A 17,572-nucleotide genomic window follows, 5' to 3' on the forward strand; every position below is an offset into this window, starting at 1 on the left:
CGCAGAGGGGGGGAAAGAAAGGAACCAAAATCCCCCCACCATTTAATTTCTACAAACGATTAAAAGTTCTGCTGAATAACTTCGTTTTCCAATTTGAGGAAAGAGTATTGCTGTGATCCAGTCGGTTGGCCCTAACTTGCTTATTCCCGAGGAAAGCGCAAAAAAAAGCAAGCGGGTAGAAGCGAAGCGGTTCCACCACCAGTGTTGCAGCACCACCTCTTGTCAGTGCGCGGCTGCACAGGCGGGGTGGTCGAGCTTTGACTCGTGCAAAAAGAAGCACTGCGGTTGTAGTAAGAGTATTTTTATTCTCTCAGTCGCACCCCCAAACCGAGTTCGCTGTAGTTTGGTTCTCCAGAAAATGTTGCTCAACTGTTTTACAATAATCAGAGGCAAAAAAAAGATAGATAACATTCCAGCTGTTATTTAATATTAATCCATTCTATATTAGTTCGTTGATATTTATTAAAATATTCTGTAATATTCAGAATAGCGGGAAATAAACTCCTTATAGGTGCGCCGTAATTTGTTTATTGTTACCTTTTAACGTGACTCCTGAATGAATCTTCGCTTTGACACTGTGGCCGACGGCAGCATTACGGAGAGTGTTGAAAGAGAGAGGATTTTGAAAAGGGTAGGCGAAGGGCAGGGAAATAGAACCCTTCCGTCGGCGGTTCAGTGGAGGCTCCGGAGGCTGCCCGGGAGGTGGGGTAAGGGAGGGGAGGCGGCCCCGGGCGCTGCCCGCGGCGGCAGCCGGGCCTCCCCCGCCCCGGCAGGGGCTGGGGCCGCCCGGCCGCTCCCGGCGGCAGCGGCGGTGGCTGGAGCCCTCCCGAAACGCTGTCAGCCCTGTCGCGTCCCAGGGCGCGCCCGTGGAAATCCCGTCCCAGGACAGCCATGTTGCTCATCGTGAGACTTGAGCATCCCTCTCAAATGCTGTGGTAGGTGATTTGATTTCGATCGTGTGACATTCGCATGTCCAGTTGTGTTTTGGGGAGGGAGGTTACCTAGCCTTGAAAGATGAGCATCCCTCTGAAGGCCAATTGGATGAGCCTGAAAGCACAGTATTCACCTGGAAAAGTTAATGAAGTGTTTATGTTTTGTTTGGTTAAATTTGTACTTAAAAACAAGAAGAGAGAAAGCGAAATTGTCTCGGATTACATGAAAATGAACGTAGTCTCTACATTATATACTCTCTGCTAGTATTCTCTCCTAGTACTTCCGTGGAGAGACTACCATTAGCCCACCCTAAGCCACGTAGAATCAGGGATCAGTATCTCGAACCTTTGGAAACTCGGGTTCAAGTCCCGACAGAGACATGCAGGAAAGGGAATTGTGCCAAAGACAGTGGGACTCAATGTGAAAGGCTCTGCCACCTCCTCCACTTCGTGGAACTAATTAAAAAAAAAAAAATTGCCAAAAAATTTGAGATGAGGTGGGGAGCTGTTTCTAGCTGACTGAAATTCTATTCCTCTTGGAAAGTATTATGCACAGAAGCACACACCTGTCAAGATATTTCTGCTTTTCCTCCAGAAAATAAACCTTGCCAATTACAGACCTCTGAGGAGAGAGTGACACACAGTGAGGAAGAAGAAAAGGCAACATGGATGCCCACTCCTGCCCCTTCTGCTTATTCTTGAGAAGGTGCTTGATATTCCATGGGCTTTCTGACAAGGTGGGATTTCTACTTCATTGATTGCACAGTTTTTATAGGAAAGAATTTCTTACCTTTCTCAAAAAATCAGTATAAAATGAAACTATGAACTTCTTAAATGCATCTGGGCAAGCTGGTTGCCTGTGATAATTAATAAGTGGTTCCTTGTCAGATCAGGGAATGGGAAAGCAGCTTATATCAATCCAACTCAATAATTGCACATCTTAAAGGGAACACAATTTTTTTTTTTTTTTAAAGATATGCCAGTCTGTAAAGGAAAAAAAAATACAGAAACACGCAGTTCTTAAGAATCCATGCTACCCTTACAAAGCAGTTTTGAAAGATTTCCCATGTTTACCTGGCCAAAACAGGACTGTTTTGATGAAGTATGTTAATTTGTTCATCACTTCTCATCTTTACTAGCAAATCATATCCCATCCTGTTCTTCCTAACTCTAATCTTACCAGCCGCTCTTAAAATAATTTTTCTCTCATACCATTTCATTTCTGAATGTTTTTATGAGCATCTACAAGCTTTCTGCCCCAACTTCCAGACTTCTCTCCAAAAATCTGGGTTTAAATGTACGTTCTTCTCACTCCTACAATTACTCCATCAACATATTCCATGCCGTGGTTTTGCTTTTTTAATTCTTTAATCCTGCGCATATCCTCTGTCTGCTGGACTACCATAGAGATGTCTTTTCAATCAAACACTTACCACGGAGACTGTCACTGAAGGAAGACATGTTGTATAAGTTGTTGCGTAAGGCACTTTATTTCAAAAAGACGTCTTCCAGATAATATTTGCTTCTTGGAAACTGTCATGTTTGGGAGTTTTTTAAATACATTTGAAATATAAATTCATAGTTCAGGGACCATGTCTTTCTCTAAGTTTTAAAACTTGTTCAGCCCTGTGTTCTCAGTAGTAAGAAAAGCAAATCAATAAGAGTGGGCACCAAAATGTGTCTCTTCACAGGTTCTTTTTATAGTAAAAGAAGGTTGCTTTTAGGGAAAAAAGTGCCTTATATAATACTACAGTAAAGTAATGAGAAAATGCATGTAAGTAACCTGTGCTGTGTAAGTAAAATAACCTGAAAAACCTGTGTAAGTTGACAGCTTACTGAATAAACTTAATAAATCTGTAAGGACAAGGGCCAACTGAAGAATGGCAGAAACACCTTACTAGATCCATTGAGTGGGCAACGAAACACAAGGTGAATGAAAGCCAGTGTTGGTAACAACAAGGTGATGTATACCGGCAAAACCAATCCCAGCTCCACTTACAAAAAGGGAGGCTCAGAAGTGACCATTACCACTCCTGGAGTAGGACCTTGGGGCCACAAATTCGGTGAAAGCATTATCTTCTGCTCAGGGCTCAAAACAAGCAAATAAAACAGAAAACATTATGGTGCCATCATATAAAGCCCTGGTTCACTGCCTCTTCGAACACTGTATGCAGTTCTGGATCCCTCATTCCAAGCAGAATACATTAATGCTGAAAAAGGTTCAAGAGGCAGTAACAGTGATCAAAGGCATGGAGCAGCTTCTGTGTGAGGAACTCTGGAGCAGTTTAGGATGCTTCAGATGGGAAAAGGGACATTTGGGGATGAGGGAATGTCACAGATGTCTAGAAAAATCAAGACAGCCTAGAGAGCATGCCTATGGAACTGCTGTTTACTGTCCTTTCTGATACAAGAAGTGGCTGGCAGCAAATAAAACAGGAAGAGAAGAGTTCGAAACCATGCAAGGAGGTGGTTCTTCCTGGTACAGAAGGAAATAAGAGAAGGACTTTTTTGATGCTATAATTTATGCAGTGTGAAAGGAAATTTGAACAAGCACTTGGAGGAAAATCTACTGAAGCTTTAATAAAGACAGAAAATCACATCCACCCCAGGAAATCCATTAAGCTGAGGAAAGCTGAAGATGGGGAAAGTACAACAAACACATACCTTGTTCTTATTCTTTTCTTGGCCTCCTAAGCATCTGTTTATGGCCACTGTTGGAGACTGGCTACCTTGCCCAGATAGACCGGTGGTCTGGCTTTGTACAGAATATTTTTATATTCTGTCTATGGGTCGGTAGATGCTACTACCAAAGTCCTACTGCTCCACCATGCCTTTAGGATATACATGCAGAAGAGAGAGTTCAAACTGAAGGTTTCCTTCCTCTCATAAACCAGGAGATACTTTCCTATCTGAACACTTTCTCACCCCACTTAACCGCGCAGAAGTGCAACTGATGTGGTTTTTTTTGTTAAGAAATAAACACACCTTCCTGTTTTCACTTTCAAGCAAGGATATTATCTAGTGCATTGGCAAGTGCTCTACTGTCTTACATGTTATAGCTGGCACATTGCATTTTGGATTACAAATGAAAAGTTTGTAAGCTTTTGTAAGATGTAAAATGAAAAACTGAAAAACTACAGGTTTCTAAAAAGTGACAGAAAGAACCTGGAAAGGATTTGAATTCAAGATTAAAAGAGAGTTTTAGAAGCTGGAATATGAGTTTCATCACCCAGTTCAGGGGGGTTGGGGTGTATGGAAATAACATTTCTTAAACTTAGCAGAAGTAGATCATACTGAGGCATGTATTAAGATGGGAAAGCAGCTTATTTTATACTCTCATCAAGTAGACGTGTTTGCTTACATTTTTTGCAGTGTTCAATATTTAATATAATTAAATGATGTAGAAAGAGTCTTCTCATGAGGGAAAGAGAGATATATATCATTCTCAGGATACTAAATCCCCAAACCTTTGATGCCGTGTATGAAACATATGGATTAAACAGACTTTCTAGTCTTTTCTGGTGATTGACTCTTCCTGATAAATGAGCAAAAGTGAAAGATCTTAGTAAAGACTGAGAATGTAAATCTGTGCTTATACACAATCCAACAGAATAATGAAATCAGGCATTTTGTAGGTTTTCCATTTGTTTTTTAGTGGGGTAGAAGAGTCTGGTAGGGTTTTCTTCCTCTGAGCACTTTGGTAGAGGTCACAGTTACACTCTTAAGACAGATCGTTCAGCATATAGTGAGATCTAGCTTAATATCAAACCTTCTTTAGAAAGTAGGTAAATATTCCTCATACATTTGTGCTTTGTACAACACGAAATGGGTTTATTCTTACGTTCTTGCAAGCACCAGCACACTCTTTTGCCAGAAGCCTTCACTGGGAGGTGACCTACTTTTTCTGAAGAGCAGCGCCCATCTTCCACTTCCCAATTTAAATGAAATTCATTATCAGATTCTACTACAGCAACTCTTTTTCTGACAGGTTACAATAATTGTGCATGTATTAAATTGGATCTTGGCTTACAAATGAAGAACAAATAGCTCTCTAAAGGAGACAGAAACTGAAAAGTAGCAGAACTCAAGATAAACTTATGAAATACCCCTAAGACCTCCCACGCCTTTAACTGCATTCCTTAGCAGACCCTTGAAACCCCCCTGAAAAACTGCAGTTCTTATTTCAGTGTAACATATAGCCAGTTACTGAATAAAAATAACCACCTTCTGGATATATTTCTCCTGAAACAAAAGAAGTATCAGACTATTACTGGAAGAGTATGCATCGAGTTTAATAGAAATTATTCAAAAACCAAAGCCAAGGAAAGTTTGGTTAACTTTGTGCCAATGAGTCCTTGGTAGTTACCATTAGAAAACTATTAATAATACAAAGCAGCAATAATCAATGTTCAAATATTTCTATGCTCTGTTATCTCATATTAGCAAAAATATACTTCTAATTTATAGTTTCCATTCTTTGGCCATTGAAGACCATGTGATTCGCATCAGTCCCTCATAACACTGCCTCTTTGTCATGTGTGCCTTTCGTTTAAACAGAACCCCAGAGCTCTCTTGCTGAAAACATTCAGGTATTTGACTTAACCTATATCAAGAAGTCATACCAGAGAAGGGGCAAGACAAAGCTCTTACTTACTGGAATAAGATATATCTGAGTGAAATAGCTTCTCACCCAACAGAAGCTCTGCAAATGCAAAATTTAAGTGTACTCAGTATCTCTAGCTAAATTTGGGGGATAATTTAAGCCTCTTTAAATGTAAAAATTAATTTTTTGCAGCAGAGTTTGCAAACAAAATTTTACTTCAAATCACTTTTTTACCAAAACTGGTAGAGGAAGGGTTAGAACACTCCCCTTTGAGCAACACTCGGAGAAAACATCCCCTAGACTCCTTTTTGCACCATTTCCCTCTTTCTGTGCTAGAAAATCCCTCCTAGGCTTCTGTCTGATTCATCTGTGTCACCGTGAAAGTATGGATAAGGCTTGTATTTCTTTTTTTCCTAGACAACATTAAAAGAGGAATTGCTGTCGCAGTGTGGATGGCCTGACCCTTGGCAGTGATTGCAAAGGAAATACGTACTGTAGGACCTAATGCCCAAAAGTCAAAACCATGGCAGACAGGCAGCTGACAGTACAAGGTACACTGCTAGTCAGGTCTCTTGTTCAACAGAGACCAGATACATAAATACAGATTGCACAACACACATTAAAAATGTCATGCCTTAAAGGATTTGTGGTATCTGATTGTTTCCCACAAACCTTTAGCACTCTCACAAGAACCCAAGCATAGTTGGCACCAGTCTATCAATTCAGGCACTATTCAAATGGAAAAACTTTAGACACCTTTGATACTCATTCTGAAAACACAGAGGAAGTAATCATCAAGGCAGTTTCATAAGAGTACTTGTTTTTATAGGCTAGCTTTTTCTTTAGGGGATGTCTCTATAGGGTCAGTAAGCCATGGTACACAAGTAGAATACTTATTTTAAATTGTTATCAAGGTTTTATTATCTGAAATACAGAGAGAAATCAAGGTGTTTCACATTTCTCCAGCCTGTGTTTACCAACACAGTAGACTGACTTCATCTTAGCAATGCATGTGTTGTTTACTACCAGTATTTCTTTGCTAGGTTAAAAGTTAAATGCTTCTCGGCTATATTTCCTTGTAACAAATTTCTCAGAAAGAACCTCAGCAATTTACTAGTGAAGGCCAAGCATGGTGGTAAGAAAAAGCAATTTTTTTCTGACTTTTTTTATTTCCAATATACAATAGGAAAAAGAGTACCTTTTTTTTTAAAAAAAAAGTCCTTGCAGAAACCCAAATCAGCACAAGATTATAGATAGAGCTCCTAAAAAATCTAAAAGTAAGATTTTCTCCAAAGATTAATCAAATCCTATTCCTTCAAATGAAGATGTGCTACCAGATTCTCCACCTTTTCTCAGGGGAAAAAAATATTAAAATATTCTAACATTACAGAGCAGAATTTAAGGACTGGACTTCTCTACATGTAGTCACTGTTTGATTGTGGATCCACTAGTCCTTAATCATAGAATATCAGAAATTATACTATTACATCAAAACCACTTGTGTTTTGATTACTGTATCTGACGTCAAAGCTCTGAATCTGGCCTTTTTGGCAGGGTCAGCTAAAAAGATGCCCAAACTGAGCTCCTAATGAGAACATCCAGAAATCACACTGGTTCATATGTAAATACAGATGCTTTGTAAGCCTGGGCTGGTTCTGCCTCTGAGGGTTAAATATATCCTGTAAAAGCATTGTCCTCTGAATCAAAATTTAGCTCTGAAGCATTGCCTGATTTAACTGTCTTGTACTTTGCTCCATCTCCTAACCTTTTCAGCATCTAATGTTTTCCAAAGTACCGCACGTGTCTGTTTCCACAGTGCTTGCTCTACCATTCACATGGTTACTAATTAACTTATGAGTGGAGTTAAAGGATTATCCTGAGACAAGACACTTTCGAGGCACTTGTGATTTTATTAACTGACTGCAGTCTTCCTTTGAGTATCATAATCCAACTGTAGTTAAGTATGCAGCTCTGAGCATGGGTTTTTTTACTTCAGTGTGTGAGGAATTGCTTTCTGATTGTCCAGTATATATATAGATTTCACTGTATCACAGCAACTGTTTGTTGAAGTAACTTCCGTTATCTTATTTTTAAGCACATAACACCCGCTTTTTAGACATGTGGGCAGCCTAGGTTTTCTTTATGAAGAGAACATCAAATGCTCATTAAATCTTAATGTCAAACCCTGTGCATTACAGACACAGCACGTACAATCCTTACAATTAAAGGATGTTCCTTAAATTGTTGTTTATGACCACTCCATCTGAATTTGGAGACATAACATTACTTAACAACTTGTTGAGCATCTATTAATCCGTGGTTTTGAAATCCCTGAGAGCACTGTCAATCAATGTCAATATATTGATAAAAAGAAATATCACCCTTAAATTCAAGAAGTTACGGTAAGCGAGTTGCAATGACTAACCGGAGCATTAACACAGTTGTTTGGTAGTGAGTTCAAGTGACTGTTTACAAAGTAATGAGCAGAATAACAAAACTGGGATCATGAGTCCTCCCTCCATTACCATATTTATCCGTATTTTGTGAAGTGGTAACCTCATGGCTACTGGCCTGCTAAACTGTGACTTAAACACAACAGCCATCTCTCCCGTATTAACTCCTCACATGCTCCCTCTGTCTGTGCTGTGGAAGCTGGCAATAGGGGCAACTGTGCATTCCTTGGTTTGCTTCTGCTATCCAATGCCCTTAAAAGATCATGTTTTCTTCAGGGTCAACACCAAAGCAGACCTCATGCAGCCTGGTGCGTATCTATGTCTTCCAGCTGCTACGCATCTGACTCGCAAGTATCTCCCCTATGTTGCTCCCTAGTGAAGAGAGTCAGAATGAGCTATTGTTAAAATCAGACTATGTGGACTCACATTTTCCTTGCTGTCACATTTTCCAATCTGTTGTGCTTCTGCAAAGTCAGTGGAAAATACTGTCATCCTCCGCGAGACCACAAAAGTCGCATTAGTTTGGAGGCTGCAGGCTACAATTGTGCAGAGAGGGTGAACTACTGTGAAGCACTGAGCTGTAAATTGTCCCCAGACTGTCTGCTGTCGTAGTGATACATGTAGTGTAATGCCGTGTTAGAACAGAACAAAGATGTCGTGAACTTGAACAGGATACGGAAAACAGAATGTGTGTGCATTTAAACATAAGATTTATAACAGACATTGAGGTTTTTAAAAGGTACTAAAGGCCATATCATTAAGTTGTTAAGAAGTAATTGTTATCACTCTCAAGATACTGTAATTGAAAGCTAAGCAATGCTAATGGGACCATCAATCATGCAAGTTAAGAGCAAACTACACCAGGGATGTGCAGCATCAAGGTCTTTGTGCAAAAAGCTATGGAGTTAAATGAATAATCTGTAAGTTGTTGGCATACTTGTGGAGGGACACTGGCTTCTGTTGCTGAGACGTTCTAGAAGTCATAAAACACTATGAAATGTCAGCAAAACTCCATAGTTAAGGCATGTGAGTGTGTGTGTGTGCTTGTGCGTGTGGTTGGGGGGATTTAAAAATAGAAGACATCGGAGTTTATATTTAATCTTGAACACTCAGAGGTTTCAATTCAGGACTGCCACAAGAAATAGTTTTAGCACTAAAGCAAGCTTTACCTATGCCAAGTATGCAAGGAAGTTAAGAATGAATGGAAAGAATAAATTAACTTTACACTTTCCTATGTGATAAACTACACTTGTCATGAGAAGTCCCAGAGAAACCCTAGTACTTACTGGAAGTGCTTAGACCTGAAATTTAATTGGCTTGCTTTAATATGACTGAAGCCACATTCTGCTGAAAATGAACACTTTTATCTAAGACGTCACAATGTGATACCTTGATTTTATGATTACATCTAAGATGTTTCTATTTCTATATGAAAAAATCAAAGATGTATAACTCTACAAAAAGTACCCCAGAGTCAGCATCATTGTAATGTTATGGGACAGAACATATTCAATATAATTCATTGTTATTCTTGTTGAAATACAGCTTTACTTTCAAAGATAACATTGTTAAACATAAAGATCCTAATTGAAATATTAATTAAAAGTCTTCATTACAAAGCAAGCACCAACCAAGCAAGCAAACTCTCTCCTCCTTTTATCTCAGATGCTTATAAAATAGAAGAAAAATTGAATGGAACAGAACTGTTTTCTGTTTTCCTGCATAGGCCTATAGGTACTAACGTGACTGAATTTGTCAAATGTCATTGTACTTTAATGATATACTTCAGTCTTTTATCAACCTTGCCAGTTTAACCCAGTTTTTCCAGTCTATAATTTCCTGTCATGCAGACATTTTTTCCCCAGGTTGAATATTTATTAATTTCCATTCTCTTCTTTTCAGACAACAGTAAAGGATGTCAAGAGACTCAATCATTAGTAATCAGTAATGGGACAGTATGGAGGAACTAATGGTAGACTTACTAGAGCTAATCACCCTGGGAAAAGGAAAGCATTACCACCTCCTTTTGCCATCGTTACTTGCTTTCTCACAAGCAAAGATGAGAGATCGCAATGCAAGAAGTCATTTGCCTGCACTACTACGTGGGTGTTCAAGGGCATGTGAGTTGGAAGGTAAAAGGCAATTTGTTGTCAAATTCCTTGTGTTTGGTACTTGCTTTCTGTATGTACAGTATGTTGTAAATGTCTGATTACTGAACTGGTTTTGTTAGGCTATGTGATGAAGCTTGTCTCCACACCCACCAAGGAGCACAGAGCGACGATGGCAGGAGGGGGACCCCAAATAATACCCTGCCCTGGCTGCTCCCAGGCCCACCCCAGGGCCACCAGCCCATCAAAGGCTCATCGCACAAGCCCTGAGGAGCCCAGGGGCAGGATGGCAGGTGGGAACCCAAATCAAGGGCTCCTGAGGACCGAGCAACCTTGCCATGGCCCTCCCAGGGCTGTCCCAGGAGAGCCCCAGCCCACACCCAGCATGAAACCCACCACCAGCAGCCATCGGGAGCACCCCCAGGTCACACTTCCAACTGAGGGGGGTTGCTGCCCAGGGCTGGGGGACACGTTGTGGGTGCAGGGGAAGAGCAGCTTGGGATCCCATAGGATTTATTATGGAACGTTTGGGGAGGAACCAAAGGTGTGAAAAAGGGGTTGAGGTGATCTGGGGAGGAACGGGAGTGGGAAAATGAGGGGCAAGGGGGCAAAAAGGGCTGGTGGCAGGTAAGTAGTTGGCTGGTGGGTACGCTTGTCAGCCATGCCTGCACCTGGCCAGTGCAGCCTGTCATGGCTGCTCGCCACAATCCTTCCTCACTCTGTCACCAACAGCTCTGTGTGTGTGTGTGCGCGTGCGTGCGCACATGTGTATGTGCACACTTGTGCCCATGTGTGTGCACACATATGGGGTCTGAGTGCAGCGGCTGGGGTCAGAGGGTGGGTGGGAGCCTGTGTCCGTGGTGCAGCGACCACAGTGGGTGTGGGTGTGTGAGTGAGTGTGCAAGTGCCAGCAATGATCGCACCAGACGGGGTGCCAGGCTGGTGAAGTGGCCAGGAGTAAGTGCGTGTGGGGGTCTCTGAGGGCGAGAGCGCAAGGGGTTTGTCTATGGGGACAGGGGAGTCCCAGCCAGCTCTGTGTGCATGCGTATGTGTGTGCATGCGTATGTGTGTGTATGTGTGTGCAACAGTCTGTCGCAGCAGCTGGCGTGGGGCTGCAGCCTCAGGGATTGTATGTCCCGGTGCCAGCAACTAGGCAGACTGGGATCCAGGGGCAGCTGCTGGTCAGGCTGAGGGTCTAGGCCGGCTGCCAGAGGGACCCACCTCGTCCATACATGTGTGTATTTTGTCACTTGTGGACCCCCACCCTGCTCCGCTGGAGAGGGGAGCAGGATGAGGCCTTCGGTGCTGCCTGTGTCCGTGTGAGTGCTCTGGGTGTCTGTATGATCCGTGTGTCCGGACACATGTATAGGTACATACACGGTGTATACATGTGCTCCGTATGCGTCTGCCTGCTGGGAATGCGTCCCCAGCCTCGCTGCGGGTTGGACCTGGGGACATGGAGCCGAGCAGCCCCGCCTCTCCCAGGCACTTGGATCCAGCAGGATATACTGTCCTGCAACCTATATATATATTTTTAAAAAGTGATAATAGAATTATTTCTGTGTAAACCGATTAATGACTTATCTATCCATAGAGAAACAAAAGCTTATTTATAAGTTTAATATTTATTCAAGGATAAATCTCAAGCCTATTAGGGGACTTGGATTCAGCTCCTGGACTGATTTTTTTCTCATAAAAGTCTTATAGCTTGTTGGTAGTTTTGTCTGAAACAGCACTGGCTGAGGGCTACAGTCTTGACCTACTGCTGATCTCAGTGCAACTGTGAGAAGGCCTGCCAGGCTCAGCTGGTCTGTGCAGACACAAAGTGCTCATCTCCATGAAGTGGCAAATATTCAGAGTTTGTCTCACCATTTAAATTTTAACCAGCTCCCTACTATTGGAAGCAACTATATCTTATATTCCTGTTTATTTACAGGATTTGATGTGCAGGTTACACATGCAGATTCCATCTGAAACTAGTCAGGGTTTGTGCCGCTATTTCCACTGGAGGAATATTTCAGAAACACATTCTTCTGATGATTTGCAATTGTCTTTAATTTCCAGTCTGAAGCCACTCCTGGCTGATCTATTTTTCTTTTGTGATTATAACTCTTAAGCTCTGATTTTTTTTTTTCCCTAGCATTTATTTCCCGATGCTCATATAGAGAGCAAATATATCCTTTCATTCCACTAGTTTAAAGAAGCCTACCGTTGAAAAATTATGTTCACACTGCATATTTGGCCTGTGCCCGAGACTCCTAAATTTTTACTGCATCCAAAATAACACACAGCCAGGCACCAGCCTCTCAGTTTGAAAATAACAGCTAACAACTGGGAAGCAGTAAGGAAAAGTTTTCTAAGCTGTCTCTCAGCTGTGACTGACTGAGCTCTCCATTTTAATACAGTTAAACCTAGCCAGACTGGACCCTTTACCATACTGCTGCATGTAAGAAAGAAATAATGCCTGTCCACCAATTTCCTGGGTTTCCTTTTCACTGATGCTTGAATAATATCGATCCTTTTCAAGGATGGGATCAAATGCAGTGTGGTAATGCACAGGTGACCTTTCTGTCTCACACAGCAGCAATAGGTAGCATTCTGTACAGAAGAGTTTACTCTATCAGGTATTGAAAAAGACTAAAAGTATAATCAAGTCTTTGCAAGGCTGCATGTAACAATGAAAAGAATGCAACTATCACTTTCAGAAAAAATGCTTTTGGTATTAATAATAATTACTAAACATTAATTATTATTCTGGTGGTGAGAATGTGCTTGCCTCTGTTTATCCCACACATTATTCAGACAAGTAAGGATTATTTACTCTCCCTAGGAAAAAAAGAAAAAGCTATATGTAATTTAATATAAACTGTGGAAGCACTGGAAGATCTCAAGGATTTGTGATGAGCAGTAGTAGAGTATTTTAGCTTGCTTTATGGAACATACGGTGAAACTATTGCATCCCATGAAACTGTTAATCTCTTTGTAATCAATGGGATTATTCATGAGTTTATCAGATCATTAACCTAAATAAACTGGGATCATAATCTGGATTCCAGAATATAATCTGCAAAGAAGCTAAGTATCAGCCTAGCTACGTCCAGCAGTTTCAATGGGATGTAAGTGGCCAACAGGGAGACATATTAACTGCCTCTTAGTTGCGGAACAAAAGATGACATGAAAAGAAGTCTACTTTAATAATACAGACATATACTTCTGAAAGGGCAAAGATTATCAAAAACATTTACTTGTGTGCATATGCCGGTAATAGACTTAGAATACTGATGACCTAGACAGGAACAGTCCAAAACTGAGTAGTTTGAAATATCCCATGTTTGTTAAACTACTGGTTGAATTTTTTAAAGCATCTAAATGAAGTGACTTTCCTCATCTGTAAAGTGGAGATTTTCAATAAGTTCTGGTATGTATTTGGACTCAAGTTACACTTGAAAATACTATCCTAATTATCTTTCACAACACTTATTCTATTAGTATTCAGAAACAGTGTTGTGGTGTGTGGTAAAGCAATAGGATGCTCTCCCATACTTTACCTGAATGCCTGCAAAAACCCTGCTGGGAAGAATTAGTCTCTGTGCACAATCACATTTTGTTTCCAAAATACCTTTTCATGCCCTCTGAAATTTTTTGTTTGTTTTTATTCCAGGAAAGAGTAATCCCTTATTGTTCCCTACACACACAAAGAAAAGAGAAGACGCATTCATGGAAAGTATTTATGGGGGCAGGGGGTTGCATCAGGCACCAACAATATTACAATGGGGTTTCATTAAGAACATTTATTTTGTGTGAATATCACTGTAAAGTCACCTTTACTTCATACCTTTTCCTCACTTCACAACAATTTCCTTCTGTGGACAAATTAGTCAAGTATGTAAGTAGTGCATTACACTGCTAATGCCTGTAAGACACCACTGGTACTTGGCTTTGAATCCTGCACTGCCCTTGTTCTACTCTATCTGATGTACACTTGCATATCCTGGATTTCCGACACTCAATGACAAAATTCCATTTAAGATTTAAAATATGAAATAAATAAGAATATAATACCAGAACTTCTTACCATTTCTATGCCAATAGATACTTTTAAGTTTTGGCTACAACAATTTCCACTGTGTATACTTGTTCCACCTGACCAGAAATGACAGCATTTCCTCTTTTGCGTATCACCGAAGTTTTGAAGGAGCTTAAAGTAGTGCAATACAATAAAAATCTGGTGCCGCACTTGACCCCCGAAATTCCACTTTGCCAGCAGATCCCATTTGGGAGCAGAACACATTTTTTTCAAACGTAGAATGTCAAGATGTAAGCAATGCATTTAGCAGTCATCTCCTGTGTATTATCTTGGGAGACCAGACAACAAGAGAACTTTTAGAACAATAAGAGGCTGAACAAATTCAGCCCCTAACCATCTTTTTCTATAGGCATATAATCCAGAGAGGCCCCATTGCTGACTCTTCTCAGTCAGCAGGATATGAGCTGTGTCATTTCAGAAGCTGCTCAGATGTCATAGCTTGGTCCACTTTACGCGGCATCTGTCTCAGACACACTTCTGCACCAGCGGCCGGACCAGAGCTACCTCAGAGCTCGCTGGCTCAGCTGTGCAGCACTGGTGCCTCTCGCCATGCTGTCAGCAAGTACATCATGTAAAGCTGCGATAGCCTGTGACAGCCCAGACCCGAGCGCCCAGGGATTGGGCAATCCGTCTGTCTCAAATCACAGCTGACCTTTGTGACTCTCGTTGGTATGCCAGTATAAAAGTGTACTGAAGGCACATGTTGAGAAAATTTGAAGTTTCTATTCAAAACTGGTGATGTTAAAAAACATGATCTAAACTCTAGTTGGAGCCCAAGTTATAAATGATGCAGAAATTATTTCCTGAATAATGGAAATTATTGATGATGAGCAATAGAAATACAGATGATCTAGTTGAGCTAACCTAGCTTGGAGAAAAAAGAGTCACCTTCAAAGGCTTATTTAAACCACCTTCAAATTATTGTACCTTCATTGCTACAATGTATATCCCTGCAGGGTGTTGTGTTTTGTTTTGTAACACACCCTAAACAGTTTCTTCTGCAATGCATTACAAGAAATACTTTCTATCATCACTCTTTGCATGCTTAGAACAGGTTTTTCACAGAGGAAATTACTTTAGCACAGCACTTCACCTTCTGTTAGTCAGTGTTCCACTAGGACTGCATAGATTTTAGTTAATGAATAATGTGGAACACAGCTACTGCCACATCTCTTACCATATGCAAAGTATGAAATAGAGAGGTTTTCTAATATGAAAATATATTTTTATAAGGAGACCACATTAGCTATCCTCACCAGAAAATCCACTATGTAAACCTGCTATATGTTACCCAATTGTTTTAAACTAATAATAATAGAAACATAATTTTTAATATTCAGAAATTAAAAAATATACTAAAATATGCCACTCTGAAAGAAATGATGACACTATTTATAGGAGAAATCATGTTTCATGGATATATGATTAAGGACAAGCATTTAATAGAATACAGTGACCCTTGCAAATCATGGCTTTTTAGGAAAATTGTCTAACCCTATCTCATTTTATAGACTGGAGCTTGGTAAATCTTCAATATTTCTCTAGTGTGGGACTTTGAATTGTCATGCACTGCTGGTTGCAACCCCTCCTGCAGATTGCTTGAGTATCCTCCTGGGTACTCATTAAAATAAAATAACTGTCTGAAACAATAAAACTGCTCTTCTTTAGTTTTTCAGTTTCAGCCTTTTGCTCGACCTCCACGTAATTGTGAGAGGAGATGTTTATCACTGAGGCAGGAAGAGTGGTTCCTTAGCAGACTTTAGCCTCTCTTCCCTTTAATGTTGCCCCAGTAGAGAGAAACACATCTAAGCATTCAACTACTTCTGCTTCCTAGGAGGAAATCTACTATTTTGCTCTCACAGGCTTCTTGCAATGTTTCCCTAGAGTGACTGATACAGTGCATTGCGAAGGTCTGTCTCCTGGAGCTGGCAAAGCCTGCTCTGAGCCTTTGGATGGTCCTGGCACTGATACTTCTTGTCACAGCCACCCATGGACACTGTCAAGTAGCTTACTATACTAGAGCAGGTTTACGATATATACTATTCAATGGTAACAGCAATGGCATGGATTCACGGCCTGAATCTGACCATGATGCAGATTAAATCAGATTCTTCTTCCTTTCCTGTTGTGCTTTAAGCAAAACCCTTCTACTTCTAACTTTGGGAGAGGAGGGGTGATTGTCAAAGTGGGGGAGGCAGGGGGAAGGATAAATCCTTAACTTTAGAGATACACTTTTCATTCTCAGTTTGCATCTGAAGTATATCCCACCTAGTTTCGTAACAGCAGACACTTCCTGTCAGCTCCTTGACACGGCAGGATACCAAATTCCTTTTTATTGTATGAAAACTTAAAACTTATTCCATCTAATACCTATTTGCAGCAGGCTACTCAGAATCCACCTCATCATTACTCACAGTTAATCAGTGTGTCAGGACTTACCAGAGAAACCAGAGCAGGGTGGAATTAGCAGCACCATCAGAGCCGGCTGCATCAGTCCCAGCAGAGCGCAGAACCCCGTCCTGGGCTTCAGCTCCATGCTACTACGCCAGAGCTCAGTAAACAGCTCATTTCCAATCAAACACAGAGACCGACAGCCTGGCCTGTTGAATCAAACAGTAAGACTCCCATATAGTATACCAGAGTGAGATTTTACCTTTTTAACTATTTACTTACCTTGGCATTTTTAATATACTAATCCTTGCACTAGAAGTTGCAGAAATACAAGTTACAATCTCTACAAAAGATTCTCTTTTGTGTAAGGAAACTTTATACAGCAACATAATAGTCTATTCTACCTGGTTAGCATGGTCTTAACAGATTATGAGTAATACATCTCCTGTGATGTGTTTTTCTAGTAATTTTAGTAATTTTAGTGAAACTGCTCATTTTAATCATACTTACCAGCCCAAACACGTCTATTAAACACTAATAGAACTGTGAGGGTACTTTATGTTATTTAGGGCATGGGATTCACAAGTGATGGCACCTTGAGTATTGAGTCAGTAGGCACCAAAAACATAAATCTATATTTACCATGTTTCAGTGATAACACTTTACTGTATGGCATTGTTAACCCAATTTTAGATTGCCTTTCTCCTGTAAGGGTCTTGAAATAGCCTTAAAGTTGCTGGCAGATGACAGGGTAATCCTTTGATTTCTTGGATAAATGGATTTTGACTAGGAAGACCCAGCAGGGTTACTCAACATGACAAATGCTCCAAGATTTTCAGTGCCTTGGTACACATATACCAAAACTAAACAATGCCACTATACATACACACACACACACAAAAAGATAATGTCTGAAAGGACTCTAAGTTTGTCTTTTTAAGTTAGCCAGAGACATAAAGTGGAAACACTGATGCCATAAATTGGGTAAACACTCCGAT

At 40.7% G+C, this 17,572-nt stretch overlaps 1 long non-coding RNA gene across 1 annotated transcript; it reads left to right on the forward strand.

The window, feature by feature from the left end:
- The first annotated feature begins 782 nt into the window (after window positions 1-782).
- LOC143172400 (uncharacterized) lies at window positions 783-16,310 on the forward strand. The gene is made up of 4 exons (XR_012997344.1): window positions 783-935; window positions 1,528-1,669; window positions 9,891-10,120; window positions 13,758-16,310. It is a non-coding gene; the product is annotated as an uncharacterized LOC143172400 (long non-coding RNA).
- Window positions 16,311-17,572: the final 1,262 nt, after the last annotated feature.

This window comes from Aptenodytes patagonicus, chromosome Z, assembly GCF_965638725.1.
Source record: "Aptenodytes patagonicus chromosome Z, bAptPat1.pri.cur, whole genome shotgun sequence".
Taxonomy (NCBI): Eukaryota; Metazoa; Chordata; class Aves; order Sphenisciformes; family Spheniscidae; genus Aptenodytes; species Aptenodytes patagonicus.